Source organism: Canis lupus, chromosome 10 (assembly GCF_003254725.2).
Source record: "Canis lupus dingo isolate Sandy chromosome 10, ASM325472v2, whole genome shotgun sequence".
Lineage (NCBI taxonomy): Eukaryota > Metazoa > Chordata > Mammalia > Carnivora > Canidae > Canis > Canis lupus.
Window position 1 is genome coordinate 13936064 of NC_064252.1, and position 18809 is coordinate 13954872.

At 38.2% G+C, this 18809-nt stretch overlaps 1 long non-coding RNA gene across 1 annotated transcript; it reads right to left on the reverse strand.

The window, feature by feature from the left end:
* Positions 1-12302: 12302 nt before the first annotated feature.
* Positions 12303-12705, reverse strand: LOC125755899 (uncharacterized). Its single transcript, XR_007413385.1, has 2 exons — positions 12540-12705; positions 12303-12335 (listed from the first exon to the last, which is right to left on the reverse strand). It is a non-coding gene; the product is annotated as an uncharacterized LOC125755899 (long non-coding RNA).
* Between the last annotated feature and the right edge of the window lie 6104 nt (positions 12706-18809).

Consider the following 18809-nt stretch of genomic DNA (forward strand, 5'->3'; position numbering starts at 1 on the left):
AATAAAATCTTTAAAAAATATTATTGTGATGAGAACACTTATAAGATCTACTGTCTTAGGAAATTTTTAAGTACAAAATACTGCCTTGCTATCTATAGGCACTGTTTTATATACTAGATATTTAGGATTTATTCACCTCGTATAACCAAAACTTTGTACTCTTTGACTAATATTTCTGTTTTCCTCTTCTCTCAGAAAGAGAGAATCCTGGTAACCATGATTTCACTCTCTTTTTTTCATGAGTTGACAATTTACTCATCATGTAAGTGGTATCATGTATTGGTTTTCGGTGTCTGGCTTATTTCAACTGGTATAATGTCCTCCAAGTTTATCATGTTGTTGCGAATGGCAGGATTGATTGATTTCTTTCTTTCTTTTTCTTTTTCTTTCTTTCTTTCTTTCTTTCTTTCTTTCTTTCTTTCTTTCTTTCTTCTTTCTTTCTTTCTTTCTTTCTTTCTTTCTTTCTTTCTTTCTTTCTTTCTTCCTTCCTTCCTTCCTTCCTTCCTTCCTTCCTTCCTTCCTTCCTTCCTTCTTTCTTTCTTTCTTTTCTTCCTTCCTTCCTTCCTTCCTTCCTTCCTTCCTTCCTTCCTTCCTTCCTTCCTTTCTTTCTTTCTTTCTTTCTTTCTTTCTTTCTTTCTTTCTTTCTTTCTTTCTTCTTTCTTTTCCATCTTTTTAAAAGCCAAATAATATTCCATTGTATGCACATGCCACATTTTTTTCCCATTCATCCATTGATGGACACCTAGGTTGCTTCGATGTGTTTGCTATTATAAAGAAAGCTGCAATGAACATGGGAGGGCAGATATCTCTTTGAGACCCTGATTTCAATTCCTTTGGATATGCACCCAAAAGTGAAATTGCTAGATCACATGGTAGTTCTATTTGTGGTTTTTTGAGGAGCATCCATAATGTTTTCCATGATGACTGTACAATTTAAATGTACAGTGTAATATACAAAGTTAAGTTGTACATTGTACAGCATATAATGGTTCCCTCTTTTCTATATCCTTGCCAATATTTTAATCTTTTTTTTTGGATAATAGCTATTCCAACAAGTGTGGGTGATATCTTACTGTGCTTTGACTTACATTTCCCTAGTGATTAGTGATATTGAGCACATTTTTATATTTTTCTTGGCTAGTTGTATGACTTATTTGGAGAAATGTCCATTCAGTTTCTTTGGCCATTTTTTAATTGGGTTATCATACTTCTTGATTTCAAAATATATTACAAAGCTGCAGTAATCAAAAGAGTATGGTACTGACATAAAAACATAGAACAGAATAACAGCCCCAAATATACATATAAGGCTAACTGATCTTTGACAAGAGTGCCAAGAATACACTGTAGGGAAAGAATAGTCTCTTGAATAAATGGTGTTGAAAAAATTGGATATCCACATGCAGAAAAATGAAATTGGACCTTATCTTACACCACTCACAAAAATCCACCTGATGAATTAAATAAAGACTTAAATGTAGGACCTAAAACTCAAACTGCTAGAAAAGCTCCTGGACGTTTGCAGCAACGATTTCCTGGGTAGGAGATGAAAATCGCAGGCAACAAAAGCAAACACAGACAGATGAGGTTAAAATCTTCTGCATAACAAAGGAAATAATCAACAAAACAGAAAGGCAAACTAAGAAATGGTAGACAATATCTGTAAACCATATATCTGATAAAAGATTCATATCCAAAATCTATAAGGAACTTACACAACTTAATGTCCCATCTCTTCAGTTTTCTTTGGCCTAGAACTCTTGGCCAATTTTTGTCATAACTGACATTTTTGAAGAGTACAGAGCAGTTGTTTTGAAGAATGTCTTTCAGTTTGAGTTTATGTGATATTTTCTTATGATCAGATTTAAGTAATTTATATATATATTTTGCAAGAATACCACATAAATGATCTTGTATCCTTCTCTGTGCTTAAGATCAAAAGGCACAAAATGTTAACTTGTCTCATTATTGGTTATGTGAGCTTTGACCTTTCATTAAAGTCGTGTCCAGCAGGTTTGTCCACTATAAGGTCATATTTCTCTTTGCTCTAATTAGCTACCGCTCTGCCAGGGAGGGGATTGGAAGACCATAACGCAGTGCATTAAGGAAGAACAAGGTAGAACCAGTACCCTTAGTGTATCCAGTCCTACCGATACTGATCCAGAAACCTGGCCTATGGCACACTTTATTGATAATATTGGGCATGGATTGGGCATGGATTTCTTTTTTGTCAATCAAATTATGTAGGCAGCCCATCAAACTGCTCACCAGAGGGGTCCCCCAAAATGCCACCATTATAGCCATGGGTAACCATCCTCCAATTTGCAAAGGGTTCATGTGGCTCACTCCAGGTTATAGACATTTGAGAACCTAGACACTTCTATGTTAGGAACAGAAAAACCACTCCAGATAGAACCAACTCAATCATGCCATAATTACAGGATAGATCTCATTGGAACTGTAGTTCATTCTATCACATTACAAGGTAGAGGCTGGCTTGGCACTGACTATCCATACTGCCCAGGTGTTTATTGGGTATCCCAGTGGTTGCGTAGCACAAATCTTTGGCTATGGCTTCCACCTGTGGTTGAGCTGCTGCAGCCTGGGGTTCCCCTGAGCCTGCCCTATGGTAACAAAAATTGCCTAACTCCTCCTCCTTAAGGCCTTATGGGAACATTCTATTTTCTACTGATACAATCATTTGGCCACCATCTTTGACCCCTCCATCAGCCTGGAGGGTATTATAGCACACATAGAAACCCTCACTAATTTTACCCAACAAGCCTTAACTGATAGCTAGCAAAGCGTGTCTTTACTGAACACCGAAATGTGTCTAATGAGAGAAAGCTGTCTTCCAAGATAGGATGGCCTTGGACATTATTAATGCCTCAGGAGGAGGCACGTGTGCCATTATCCAAACAGAATGTTGTGTGTTCATGCTTGATGAGTCTGCTTATGTATCATCTTTGTTAAATCACATGAGAATACACACAAATGCCCTGAATGATCTGATCCCCAGCCAATGGGACTTAATAAGTCAGTGGTTCACATTATGGGGTTTTTGGTGGAAATAGGTTTTACTTATGTTGGAAATCATTATCTTGGGACGCCTGGGTGGCTCAGTGGTTGTGCGCCTGTCTTCGGCTCAGGTCGTGATCCTGGGATCCAGGATTGAGACCTGCGTCAGGCTCCCTGCGAGGAGCCTGCTTCTCCCTCTAACTGTGTCTCTGCCTCTCTCCCTCTCTTCTGTGTCTCTCATGAATAAATAAATAAATCTTTTTTTAAAAAAAGAAAATCATTATCTTAATCTGTGTTTTCTCTTGCATGTGTCTGTATTATTGCTGTGTTATCTGTTTTCAGTGTAGCGAGATAGGGATCAAAGGAGGTGCTCCCATGCCGGTGACTTGCTGACTGCTCAGGTCATATTGTAGATAAGATTGATTTCAAGAGCTGGTCATGATGGGAGGGGTGTTGGGAGGAGGTCATTGAGAGGATGTGACCACCAGTTGACTTTTAAGTTAGCTCTCAGGCAACTGGAAGCTCCTCACACCCTTTTCTGTCCTTGGAATGTATGTTCTACCCATGGTATCCATAGCCAGGGACATTTTGAGAACAGCCTTGAGAGAGCAATGTGTTGTTGAGACCATCTGGACTAGATGCATGACTGAACTCAGTGAAAGACTCCATATAAACTCTTAGGATTCTTGGTAGGTGGGGCAGATCTATTCATCTGATAACTACTGGAGACAAGGTCCATGTAAGTCCCCTTGTATTTTAAACCTGGCATCTACCAACCTGGCATGGCCTGCCTCTTTTTGGTCTCTCCTTGCTCTTTGTGTCCAGGGGTCAGTTTCATATCTCACCTGGGAAACCAAAAGAGCTTTGCCTGCCAGAGTGGCCCGGGTTTGGCCAAAATTGCTGGTCTTTTATACTCGCACACTTAGAAGGGTGTGATCTCAGGTGGAGTGACTCTCTGACGTTGAGGCAGATCCCCAAAGAGTTGACAGCTTGGAGGCTGTCTGCTGACCACCCTCCCCATATCTTGGCAGCAGGTCCTTCTGGGCAGTTCTTCTCTGTGTCTACCACACCAAGATATTCAAAATATGAGTGATATGTATTTATATGAGTAAACATATGCGGCCCTCAGTTAGTTAAAACCAATTGTGTGCATTAATGTAGTGGTATGCTTTTCCCAAAGAGCTGTTATGAAATTTATGATGCATGTACAGCCAATGTCATCTTAGAATGAAAAAGATACAGCAATTGAGATTGAGTCATTAAATGAAAAGTGTTCATTAACTTGTTTGAAAGTTTCCTGTCCTATCCCATTTATTTCATGGTATATAAAGGAACTTTGAAAACTTTACTTTCAAAAGAGTTACTTTTCACTCAGAGGAAATGATAGTAGCAAAACCAAAATGGTCATTTTGGTATTTTGATACTAGGGTTCTTGTGGATTTATTTAAAAGAACAAGTTGAATAATACCTTACAGAGAGGCAGAAAGCATACAAGAAGAACAAGATAAATAATGGAAAATAAAAAGTTTTTTTTCCAGTGGTAAGGAAGCTCGGGCAGTCCCATACATCATGGCGACAAGTGAACGGTGATAACAATAAAAGATATTCTTGGAATGGATATCCCCACAATTCAAGTGACTGGCCTTAGTCCAGGTCTTTATTTCTAGGTCTTAAAAATGATATGTGTCTGAGCATCACCAAAAGGTTTTTTTTTTATTGGAAATTGCTATAACTAAGGACAGATATGATTGGAATTTGGAAGGCAGCATTTATCATTGCTAAATTGGATTGCTTATATTTATAGTTCTTTCAAAAGTACCAAACATGGAAGGTTTCCACTTACAACAATTCTACTATATTGTATATTGGCTCAAAAAATATGAGAAGGAGGTACTTTTGAGACTTGATTTTATAAATACAGTTTGGCAAATATACATTGTGCCTGGAACCCTAATACCAGGAAGTCTCATCAATTCAGGTCCCTCAGTGGTGTTTATATAGGAATGTGTGCTAAACACAGGCAAGCAGAAGATGAAATAAATAGCTACGAAACAAATGCTTCAAACTACAGTCTAGCAACTCTATGACCAGTGAGAACAAAATTATAAAATTTCTGTAAATATTATCCTACATAAATACACACTATAAATTCTACACATGCAAAATAAAGACTAAATGCCAACATGTTTCCTATAAAACTAGGACGATAGCATGCTGCCGTGAGGGGTGGATGTAGACAAGCATTTTTTCTCTTTTAAAAAATGAAAATTTTAGACTTCATAGCTGCCCCAAACTTCAGATAGCTATTGAACTGTGCCCAAATGTGTAAAATGTTAAACTATTATTAGAGTTTGTGTATTCATATTAACCAGCAATCATGACTTCTGGGCCTATGCAAGAAAGCCAAACAAATACAAGGGAGTACTTAGAACTGTGTTTTAACTTCCCTCCACATTCTGTTTTGTCAAAGGAAGCTTCAAGATACATATTCCAGTTGTTGCAGGGAGAAAGGCCCCATTGTTTTCCTTTTGAAGGAAAAAAACAAAAGATGCTTTTGAGAGATAAGTCTGGGGGCTTTCAGTGCCAAATATGTAAATGAAAAGTATCAAATAGGTTTTTGAAGACCATTTGAAACATACATTTCAGAAAATGAGCAATTTGCATGATGTCAAGCACCATTAATTGAAATGTTTGTGCCCTTGCTTTGATAAATTTGCCTCACTGACTTGATCCAGAAGCTTTTTTGATTAGTTTATATTTATAAGTTAAAAAATTCATAGAAGGAATATTTATTTTGACTTAGTTTAGCAGGATGCTGCTGCAAGTAGAATGCAGTATTATATATCAGGAGATTCAGATTCAGATATTAAATCATCAGATAATATACACCACTATAATAAATAATAGTATTTGTAATAACAACTAATAGCAACAACACTGACAATATCAAGCTCAAATTGAAAATGGTAAAAAAAAATAATAATGACAATAAATATACTGGTTTGGAACTATAAAACCTGATTTAAAAAAATCTTGCCCAATAAACCATACATTTTATTCCCTAAAACTAGTAATATAAAGGAAACTATGCTTATAACTGTTCTAAATAGAAACATCTTAATAACAGAGGGGAGCAATAGTGGTGTTGCCTGTGGGTTTGACAAGATTTGATGAGAGATGGAAATTGAAGACTATCAACATGGAGCTAGTTATCTTGCTGAGTGAAGTGGTTTCAGAATGGCTAATGGGAAATATTACACACCTGGAGAATCTATTCTGCTTCAACGTCAGTTAAAAAGTTACTGCTTCCTGCTACTTGTCAAACATCAGGATATTTCTAACTCCAGTAGAAGATGTTGTGATGTCTTTGGCCAATACTGTTAAATTGGCTTAGGAACAGATTTACGGATTTATCTGACCTGCAAAAACAAATATAAATTATAAGTCCAGGACAAGAAATATCAAAATGTTTCTTTAAAATGAACAGGAATATCTTTGAGACTACTTATTATGAGAAATTGCCTGCAGAGGTAATTCCTACCAACTGGAGATATATGGAAGCCACCATTTGGACGGTGCCCAAATGTCACTGAAACAATATGGCCTTAAGAAGAGATCATAAATTAGACAGATGGAACCATGCAAATGTAACCTATTGGAAATCTGAACAGGAGGTGACTGATACAATAAAAGCAGCTTGGAACCAGAAATCTCAGGTTCTGACTTATTGCAGATTTCTGGTACAAGAAGTTCGTGAAACACTTGGAGTTGTTGCAGGATATATCATGAGTACATCAGAAGAATACCATATATAATTAGACTGGAAAACAAGTAGCAATTGTAAAATCACTCTTTTGAAGTCACTGAAATTTAGATCAGTAGCATTTTACCTATTTTCTATAAACCATTGGCATCAGTTTTATTATGGAAGATTTATCCTGTCGAGCGGGAAACATTCCCGTTGATGAGCTTCAAGGATGTTACTAATCACTGAAAGAATAAATCATTAAACTCGTATAGTCTTTCCTTAGTTGCCTTCAGGTATCTCAGTTTCTAGCCAACCCAGCACCGTCCCACATTCCCTTTCCTTTTCCCAGTTTCATGTCTTTGCTAATGCTCCCGCTTTACATGGGGCCCCTACCTCCCGTTGCTACGTAACCACATCTTATCTTCACGTGTCTTCACAAGCCACTCTTTCCATGAAGCCGTTTCTGATCCTCCTTATCTGGACAGAATCTGTTCCCCATCTGACCTTTATGGCCACAACTCACTTATGGTTCTTTCTCTTTTGACCTCAGATTACATTTTGTTCTGTACTGTTATTCTATTAAAGTTTAAATTCCTCAAGGGAAGAGTTTAATCTGGGTTGTTCCTATTTTCTCTGCAGCAGCTAACAATATCTGGTACATATAGAAATAATTTGTTAAATGATTAAACAAATCATAATTTCCAAGTAATTAATAAACTAAGAAGTATTATTGTCTACTCATGATTCCTTTCCTTATTTATAGGACTTTTAAAAGTATAGTTAGTCTCTGCTATTGGTTGCTTTACATTAGGTTGTGCTACTCATGTAGCGCGTGGTTAACTCATTAATAACCTAATACCCATTCCTCTGTTCTGAAATGTATTTGTTCTTTTTCAAACTTTAGCCTAGGCAAGCATGCATCATAGTACTATGGTGTATTTTTTTTTAGAAATTAGTTTGTTTTTAGAACCTGGTAATTTTTTTTTTTAATTAGAGTTCAATTTGCCAACAGAGTTGGAATAAACCATCTTAAGATTTGTATGGAATCAGGAAAGACCCCGAATAGCCAGGGGAATATTAAAAGAGAAAATCAGAGCCTGGGGCATCAAAATGCTGGATTTTAGGTTGTACTACAAAGCTGTGGTCAGCAAGACAGTGTGGTACTGGCACAAAAACAGACAGAGAGATCAATGGAACAGAATAGAGAATCCAGAAGTTGGATCCTCAACTCTATGGTCAACTCATCTTTGACAAAGCAGGAAAGACTGTCCCTGGAAAAAGGACAGTCTCTTCAAAAAATGGTTCTGGGAAAATTGGACAGCCACTTGCAGAAGAATGAAACTAGACCATTTCTTACATCAGTCACAGAGATAAACTCAAATTGGATGAAAGATCTAAATGTGAGACAAGATTCCATCAAAATCCTAGAGGAGAACACAGGCAACACCCTTTTTGAACTTGGCCACAACAACTTCTTGCAAGATACATCCATGAAGGCAACGGAAATAAATTTTTTAAGTAGTTTTCAACTTATGTATTTTGGGGACAATTAGACATACAGAAACATTTGTGTGGCCTGTAGATTATTTTTGAAGACATTGAATAGTTGCTAACATTTTAATAATGGAAGAATTCACCTTAAAAAAAAACCTACCAGATTTCTGGCTTTTCTTGAAAAATCAAATCTGACAATATCCTGTCACCATTTTTTCAGAGCAACAATCTGCTGGATTTGAGTATGGGGACTAGAGATGCTTTTCAGTTGTGGACAGTACCAGCCAGGCCCCTTATCGCTCATTTTTATTCTCTATTTGTCCATTGTAGGCCCCTGAGTTCATTATTCCTGTTTCTTTTTTTTTAAAGATTATTTATTTATTCATTCATTCATTCATTCATTCATTCATGAGAGACACACAGAGAGAGAGAGAGAGAGTGAAGCAGAGGCACAGGCAGAGAGAGAAGCAGGCTCCATGCAGGGAGCCTGACATGGGACTCGATCCTGGGTCTCCAGGATCATACCTTGGGCTGAAGGCAGGTGCCAAACCGCTGAGCCACCCGGCTGCCCCATGATTCCTGTTTTAAATCTTCTTTTGAGAAGATAGGGTGTGTCAGAGACTACCAGCTATTTATTGAAATAGATTTGTTTGTCCAGGGCATAAAGCTGGACTATTTCTACTGGCTTTCTTTGCAGTTGAGTGTGGTCATGAGATCAAGTTTAGCCAATGAATGGACCAGAAGTGCCATGTGCCACTTTCCAGTCTATTACACAAAAACTTTCTGCACAGGCCTCTCCATTGCCTTCCTCCTTCTGATCATCAGATGCAGACATACGTAGGCCCTACGACTTGGCCAAGCCACGAAGGAGCTTGGGTCTTTCGGTGACCCAGTCTGTAGGGAAGATGAGCTACTGACTGCTACGGCCTCAACTGCTGTTACATGAGCAAGAACTAGAAGTCTTTTTAAAAAATGTCTAAACTTTAAATCTGAGAGATCGATGTCATACTTTTCTCAGAACTGTACTGCAAGTTCTAGTGTTTTAGCTTCAATGGTTGGAGTCCTATATTTTTACAGTTAGAATAGAACAGAAGAAAAAAAATATTTACTTCTATGGTAAAACTTTATTTATTTAGATCTCTTTTATGGCAGTTGCCCTATCCTAAATAATCCAGCATGCTAATGAACTGGTAATTGCTCATGGCATCTGATCTTTGGTAACAAATGTCAAGTAGGCGGAGGGCAAATGAGAATCAATGCCCCATCTTTCCTGGTGGTGCTACTGGTTCTGAGGGCCTGGTGTGAAGGACCTTGTAAGATAAAATACGGCCTCAGAAAGGGGGGAGGGAGAGGCATGTAGGGTCATCCCTGACTTTTAAAATGCTTTCCACTCAGAGAAGCCCTATCATTAGCAGCAACAACAAACCTTCACTGAGCACCTGGTTTAGTGCTTTGAGTTCATATCCAAGGGCAGTAGAATGAATTTCTCTGCCAGCTGTATTGAAATTTTTTGAGAGAAAAAAACTCAGTTTCGACTTACATGTGCAACCACTTTGAGAGCCCTGGGCTAGCCAAACCATTTCACTTACATCTTTCTGAATTACTGGTTTCGAGCAAAATTAATTTAAATCAAGTATTTGATGTGTATTACAGTTTGCATATTAGTTTTAGGTCAGATTTTGAGGCTATAAAATTAATTATTTACATACAGCATGACTTAGAATTATATATTTATATGCTAATAATACATTGATCCTAGTATAATCATTGTGTGGAGAACATCATACCCATTATAATATTTGAAATGTAATTTTAATTGACCAGAGCCCAGCTTCTATAATTATTGCTTTGAAATGTTTATCAGAGAAGGCCTCTGTGGGGAGAAGCCTGGAAATTTCTATCTGTTCTGCTTGCTACTGTGCAGGTAACTTCAACTTTGGAGATGAGAATCCGTTTTGACCTTCGATGCGTTGTACTTGGCTCTAGTGTGCCCCGTGGCTCGCAACCCCTACTCACACTATGGTTTTTTATAGTTTGCTTGATGGCAATCCACTTTATGACATAATTTTCAGGGCCATATTGCAATAAAAGTAAAGAATACCTGAAATCCTTTAACGTAGAGTGGATGAAAAGATCTTATATCTGTCCAATTGAGAGCCCTCTTATTACTGAGTTCATACTCAAGACTCATTAAATAATAAGGGCTTTAGGAGTGAATGCTAATGTAGAGTTAAATCTACATCTGAATTAGGATCACATACATCTGGACAGAAGACCAAAGTGGGCTAACTTCCTATCCTTCCTCCTTATAGTTGAGATTTCCTTCCAGTAGCAGAAAGCATCTAGAATTCTATGCCCCTGGCCCCCAGGGGCAAGGCCTCATGAAATGAGCACTCTGTACAGAGATCACATGTTCCTGGAGGAGAGAGGACCCAAAACTTTTGGGCAGATCTGGCCCCAAAAGAAAGACAATCAAGAATACCCTGGGCTCTACACACACAAGATGGTCTTCTCAGTCCCACCAATCAGATAGGTTACCACCAGGGAAAGAAATGAGAGAAGGTAAAGAGAAGGTGTACTTCCTTCCCAATACTCTAAAACAGGGAACACTTCCAGTTTTTTTTTTTTTTTTTTAAGGTTTTACTTATTTACTCATGAGAGACAGAGAGAGGCGGGGGGGGGGGGGCAGAGACACAGGCAGAGAGAGAAGCAGGCTTCCTCCATGGCAGGGAGCCCGACGTGGGACTCGATTCCGGGCCTCCAGGATCACACCTTGGGCCCAAGGCAGATGCTCAACCACTGAGCCACCCAGGGATTCCCCCCCTCCCCAAATAATCCTTAAGATACTAACTAACCTTTAGTGGTTTTAGAAAGTTTATTATGTACTAAACATTGTGGTATGTACCTGATAATCTTTAGTTAATTTAGAGAAAGCCTGATTTGTTGTAATGGACATAAGTGAAGATTTAGTGATTAAATATTTGATATTTAAAAGATTTAACATTTCTTTTTTTTTTTCCCTTATAAAGTCTTCCAGTAACTGTGCAGAATATAGTAAGTAGCACTTTAAAAATCCACCCCCTTCAAAAAAAAAAAAAACCAAAACACTAGTTCATTTGTGAAGAATTATTAAACACTTTCCTCAGAAAATATGTAATGCCACAGAATTGCTGTGAATACATTTGTAATAGTTCTAACATTTATTCGACATTATAAAATGGTCAAGTGCAGACAAAAAGATCATGATATTTATTTGAACAGTATGAAATATTTTTGTAGGTCAAAATGGGCAAATATAGGCAAATTCCTATGAGCAAACCTCATTATGCACTATACTAGTATTATAATAGTGTTAATGGGTTTGTGTATCTGAGAGATGAAAGGTTTCTTCATGTAGAGAACTGTCTTGGCTCTGGTCTAAAGTCTAGGGAAGTGGTTCACAAACTCCAGTTCATAACTAAGTTGAAACCTGTCTGAGCAAAATAAGAGAAGTAATAATAGTGTAAAGAATTTTATTTTCAAAAAAGTTCAAATTCTTCAATTTTAAAAGTCTGAGATTAGAGGATTTTGGAGGGTTAAAATAGCTTTTCTTTTGTAAAATGATATCATAGTAGATGATACTTTGAAAATCTACTAACTTGGAAAAAATGATGGCACGTGCATATCAGCCTACAAAATAGTTCTTGATATTTTACTATTCTGTAATATCCAAATGTTTAGGAACCACCCATGGCACACAAAATAGCCAGAAGCAGGATGACACAGACAGAGGCAAGTAAGGAAAATTGAAAGCTGAACAGGTCATTCGTTCCTCATGGATTCTCTATTCTTTCTTTTATTCATGTACCAACTTGTAGAGCATCAAAATCTATTTCTTCCTCTCATTAGAAGAAGGTTTTCACTGCCTGGGATCTTCTCTGATGGTGTCCCTGTACCTCTGCTTCATAAACAGACATAGCTCCACTTTATAATCCATTGTCAGGCAATCTCCTTCCAGCACAAGTGCGTATCTGATTATTGTAGAGATTTCTCAAGTTCACTAATGAAGAGTCTTCTAGGTCTCAAAACACCAGAACTGTAAAGAAAAAACAGAAGTGAAGACCGTCTTACTTTCTTTTTCTCTAGTACCACAGAAGGAACCTTCACGTAATCAGGCCTTCAAAAAGCCTCCTTCTTTCTTGAGTGACTTCTCTTTCCTTGATACTTTATAGTCAACTTTTCTAAGTTTCTCATCTTTTTCTCTATTCCTTCCCTCTTAGACTGGAGTTTCCATGCTCACCTCCATTACCATTCCTTCCTGTGTCTTGAGGGCTTCAGGCTTGGACTGTATCCAGTCTGGAGATGGAGGAGATGGCCTTTTGCTCCATGTATGGGGGAAAAGTAAAATCCTTTAATTTTTGTTTAGTCTGCCCTCCAGCAGGTGCTGTGCTTGATTGCCAAAGTAATTTTCCCTAAGAAGCAAGGTAAGAATATTTTTTTTCATAGACAGCACAGTATTATCTCAAATTAGTAAAGTGTATTTCTTTTATTAGCATTTGGGCATTATATGACCTTGCCCACGACTTAATAACAATATGAACAAATAAGATTTTTTACCATAAAGATTTAACTCCTTTTTGGATTTTAAATTTTTATTTTATTTATTTATTTATTTGTTTATTTATTTAGGATTTGACTTTTAAAAAAAATAAGTACAATTATTGCAGTTGTAAATGGCTCTCCTTTCCCACTCTGGAGGGGTGGCACCAGTTCCAGTTAGAGTCCACTAGATACTAAATCTCTTGGCTGATAGAAATAGAATGAACAAAAAAAAAAAAAAAAAAGGAAAGAAATAGAATGAACAACTTCTGTTACCAGTTTATCCCATCACTTACGCGATAGGAACTATATTTGGCACAGTGATACAGAGAAGAATAAAGTATAGGACCAGCTTTTAAAAAGCTCTCAGTCTAGGGGCATCTGGGGAGCTTGTGTAGTTAAACACCTGACCCTTGATTTCAGCTCAAGTCATGATCTCAGGGTCTTGAGATCGAGCCTCTCATTGGGCTCCATGCTCAACAGGGAGTCTGCTTCTCTCCCTCTCCTTCTGTCCCTCCCTTCCTGTCCCGTCCACCCCTGCAAGCCCAAGCATGCTCTCTTTCTCTGTCTCTCAAATAAATAAATAACTCTTTTTTTTTAATAAAAAAGATCACTGTCTAGATGGAACTTAGATGACAAACATTTATATAATCTTACACAAAGTAGTACACAAGCCAAGAAATAGAATTTTGGTGTTCAATACAAGACATTCTTGATACTTCATGGTCACTGTGAAGTCACACAGGATTAGTTCATAACGGTTTGCAAGTGTTTTTTTTTTTTTTTTTTTTTTTTTTTTTTTTAAATTTTTTATTTATTTATGATAGTCACACACACACAGAGAGAGAGAGAGAGAGAGAGAGAAAGAGGCAGAGACATAGGCAGAGGGAGAAGCAGGCTCCATGCACCGGGAGCCCGACGTGGGATTCGATCCCGGGCCTCCAGGATCACGCCCTGGGCCAAAGGCAGGCGCCAAACCGCTGCGCCACCCAGGGATCCCCTGCAAGTGTTTTTAAATTATTTCATTTGACCCTTGGAATTATGTTGTGAGAAGTTGTTATTCCATTTTACAAAAGAATAGAGCTCAGAAAGCTGAAGTAATCTGGCCAAGATCACTTAGTTTCTGAGAGGCAGAACTGGGATTCACATTGTGATTAAAAGGCACTACTGTCTCTGACTGCTGTGGACTATGTTACCAGATTAAATAAGCTAAGAATATATGTTAACAGTTCTCAAGTTTAAGCTAATAAACAGTTGAGGGATGTATTATACACATAAAACCAAGGAGGTGATAAGAAGTAATCAAAGAATAGGAAACTACAAAACACTGGTGCAAAGAACAGGTGTTGATATTTGATAAAGTAGTGAACAGTGATGTTCCTGATCCTACTCTTCCAGGAAGCAAGGATATGCAGAATTTATCCAATGACATATATTGTTGAGCATATGATTCAGAGAAATTGATAAATCAAATGTAGAGATGGACTAAATTAATTACTAGGATGATTTTGGTGATGGAGGTGCAGTAGTCTCTAATGTTTTGAGCAAGATGGAATTCATTATAGTTGTAAGTAAATTCATTCAGTTGCACCAACATTTGGAATCAGACTAGACAAGTTTCAGTTTGTTTAAGTAGTTAAAGCCATTGTGAAAATGTATCTTTGAAGCCATTGGCATCAAGGAAGAAGATAGTGTTTCTGTATCTCAGCTATCAAGATCGACCTTAGACCATATTATTTATGCCCCACTCTTTCCCGCTCCCCCAGCTCTGTACCTAGTAGAGATGGAATAGTCATGGCAAGTCTAAGTGCCTGGAAGAGCCCTGTAGGCTACTTAAATAAGGAGATAGGCCAAGCACAAACAGAGACTTCTGAGCATTACCAGTGCCCTTAGTACCCATCCCATCTATCTCACCCAGACCTACATTCCTTTGTGTCACAAGCTGAAAATCTCTTCTCCATCTAGATGCTCATGTCACAAAGATCAAGAGAAAAACATCAGGGGACAGACAGACGTTCAAGGAACTTAATTATATTCCAACTCATTTTTTTTCTTGTCTAAAATGGGCATTATAAAACTTATCTTCACTGTAGCTACCTTTATTATGTAGGATCTTGATTATTTTACCATCTCAAAAACAGACAAAAAAACATGCTGACTTGATTCCGTCACAACCTCATCACGGTAGGACCTGGTAAATAGGCAGTACAGGCACTCTAGAAGTCCTGGTAGGAAATATGTGATTTGAGAGTAGGAAAAAAATCCAAAGAGGATTCAAGGCCAGTCACTTTGGTGAAATTCCTGGGAAACTAGTGATCTGGAATGTGAGGGAATATGCAGAGTATTTCTAAGAAGGAGGCACATGGCATTGTGGGTCCCTTTGGGTTTTGGAGACATCCCACATTTGGAAACTATTTGCTGAGAGAACCCATGAAGCTACTTGGTTTGAATGAGGCCAAGAGTATAAGAGAAGCACTGCAGCTGGTCCAAGCCTCAGAGCAAAGCTCTGCCGTTTAGTCCTTATGAACCAGCAGGTCCAATGGTGCTTGAAATGTCTGTGTAATTTGGGATGCCCTACATAGCTTCTAACAGACCCCTATAGGAGCATAATATACAAAGCAAGCTTGTAATATTTGGAAACAAATACTTTACTGTTGAGAGACTGCTCCTGGCTTGCTAATGAGCTCTGTTAGACTTTGAAAGTCTAACCATGTGAACTTCACCTCCAATAATGACTTAAGCGTTTCTGCTCCACCAGGCACTAATGTTCAGTTGTCCAGCAGCACTCCATCATCAGGTGAAAATTGCATGTATGAGATGAGACCTACTCATGCTCTGTTGGCACTAGTAAGTTTTAGGACCAGGTGGCTCACATTCCCCATTAACTTACACCTGTTGTAATAACAACTTTCCATCAATCCATCCTTAGCCTCAGGTGGAGTTTTCTAAAACCATCTAATGGAGGAACTTCACTTCTGGTCTTCAGATGCTTCTGTCTTATAATATAGCTTTGCACAAGTGCCCTGCTACAGCAATATAACCTTACAGAGGGGTGGACCTGAAGGATGACAAGGAGGACGAAATCCTTCTAGTGGGCAGAAATTGGGTGATATAACGGATTTTCCATGTTGATTCTCTGAAAGGAAAGATGGTCATAATCATGGATCTATATCAATTCATGTACAGTAGCTATTCAGAAATTTGGAAAGATCATGATTGGAGGATTGGTGATAAGTAGATTTGGGGAAAAGATAAGTAGATGGACTTCTAAGAATGAGCACAGCATATAAAATCGTTTATATCTCATGTGATTATTTGCCAAAGTGCCCCCTGTATAGAAAAAAATTTCAGTAACCTATGAACAAGACAACTTGCCCTGTAGATTTCATTAAGTATCTGTTACTAGCAGTCTCAGTGTTGACCAATGGGCTAATGAACAAGTGCTTGTAGTGGCAGGGGTGGAAGGAATGCATGGACTCTGGAACATAGAGTTCCCCTCACTTCATCTGATCTGGCTCCGGTGTTATATTCAGTGTCATTCTGCACCATATTAATGGAAATCTGGAAGCCACCTAGTGGCAGGTCAATTAGATCGGACCCTATTATAGAAGGGTTGGCTGCTTGTTCTCACTGGAATATTTGTCCTAGATTTCGTTTTGTTTCCCTGTTGCCATCTTTCTGCAAGCACTTTATTTATGTACTTCTGTTATGTTATCCCATAGAACATTGAGTCTAACCAAGTAACTAACTTATTTTTTTTACATAAAAAATAAAAGATGATGGGCTTTCATGGAATACCCTGGTCTTTTAAAAAATTTTTTTAAAGATTTTATTTATTTATTCATGAGAGACACAGAGAGAGGCAGAGACACAGGCAGAGGGAGAAGCAGGCTCCCTGCTGGGAGCTCGATGCAGGACTCGATCCCAGGACTTCAGGATCATGCCCTGAGTCAAAGGCTCAACCACTGAGCCACCCAGGGGTCCCTACACTGGTCTTAATGTGTACTCTGTAAATCACAGATAGGTTTTTCCCCCTAGCCTGATAGAGGTACAACTGGCAAATAAAATTGTAAGGTATCTAAAGTATACAATGTGATGACTTGATATACACTGTGAAAATATTTCCCCCATTGAGTTAATTAACACATCCATCACTTTACATATTTACCTTTCTTTTTCTTGGTTAGAGCATTTAGGTTCTAATCTGTTATCTAATTTCGATTACGCAATATAGTGTTATCAACTATAGTCATTGTGTTATACATTATACCCTTAAGCCTTATTCATCTTTCAACTGAGAGTTTGACCCTTTTACCAACCTCTCTCCAAATCCCTCAGCCCTTGGCAACCTCTTTTCTACTCTCCATTTCTATGAATTTGACTTTTTTTCCCCCAGCTTCTACACATAAGTGATGCCATGCACTATTTGTCTTTCTCTGTCTAGCTTATTTCACTTAGCATAATGTTCACCAGGTTCATCCATGTGGTCCCAATGATAGGGTTTCCTATTGACGTGGAATAATATTTCATTGTACATAGATGCACATTTTCTTGATCCATCCAACCACGGCTTTATAGAATGCCCACCGGGCTCTACTGAAAACTGGTGTGTTCAGATCACGGCAGAGGTGCTGTGATTCTGGAGCTAGTTGCTGTGGCAGTGGCCTCTTGACCCCACAGGCGGCTGCTTCATTCCTGGTTTTTGTCAGAAGCAGTAGCTCCCTTAGGAACCAAGATCTGTATGTGCCTTTGGGAGTCACTCCGTGACTCCCAGCCTGCATTCAATTTTTGCAGCACTCCCAAAGTTGAAGTCATTAAATATCCTATAAAAATTTCCACACTGCTTTAGTTAGCTAGAATGGATTCTGTGATCTGCAACTAAGCCCTGACCGCTACAGGCAGGAAAGTCTTTCCCTAGTCCAAAAGTGGGCAGAAAACTGACTCCATGCACAGGTAAAGGCAGTTTTACCTTTTAACAGGTAGCATTTTGAAAAAGTGTCAATAGCAGCAGATTATGTGTACCCCCAAAGTGTTTCATGGCTGTCTTAATGCTCAGCAGATATTGAGAATGGGAAAAAAAGTATTGGTGTGAATTCTTGGGGAGTTTAAGTTTAAAAATGTGAAGTTAAACTAGCAATGATAATAATGTTTACTGAGTATGTAACCGTGTGGACAAGTCGTTGAGGATTTTGTAAATTTAGAATAGCAACGTGTTCTCTTAAACATGTCATGAAACTATTGGAGATGTTAACGGGCTATTTTGTGATTCAGAACAATGTGCTACAGAAGAGAAATAACAAGCAAGCCTTAGTATAATGTGAAAACCATATCTATTCATTATTTTTTTAAAAAAATCAGTGACTGAAATACTTTCTGAAAACAGTATCCTCCCACTGAAGTCAAGCAGTAGTAAGAGCTGCCTGCTTAAACATCTCTAAATAGAAGCTTTTCTGGGTTAGATTTATCAACTGGAAAATTGGGGGAAATTTGAAAACCCCATGAAAATACTTCCTTAAACTTATCTACTGCACCTGCTGTCCTCCTTTCCCATCATTGTCATCAAGTACTGGAAGTTTATAGCTTCTACTTGCAGATGACACTTTAACACCTCACTGTGCTTTTACGTAATTTTAAAGGATGTTCATGCTGGATCTGTGTAAACCTGGATGACCTATTATTTATAGCAGTGCTTCTTTGCCATTGGGGACTTGGTTGCCAGGTCAGTAAGGAGCCTGAATGTCTGTATTTCCAACAAGCCTGAATGTCTGCATCCATCCCAGGTGATGTTGATGCTTCTAGTCTGTGGGCCACACTTTGAGTAAGAGGGATTTAAAAGCTGAAATTTAAAATCGTAATCAACTTGTTTCTTTTAAAATTGACAGCAAATTATTTAATTCATTCTTCTAAATCAGACAGATTATTTGGAACTGCGCTTAACCCAGTCCCAGTGTCAACCCAGGATGAATATTTA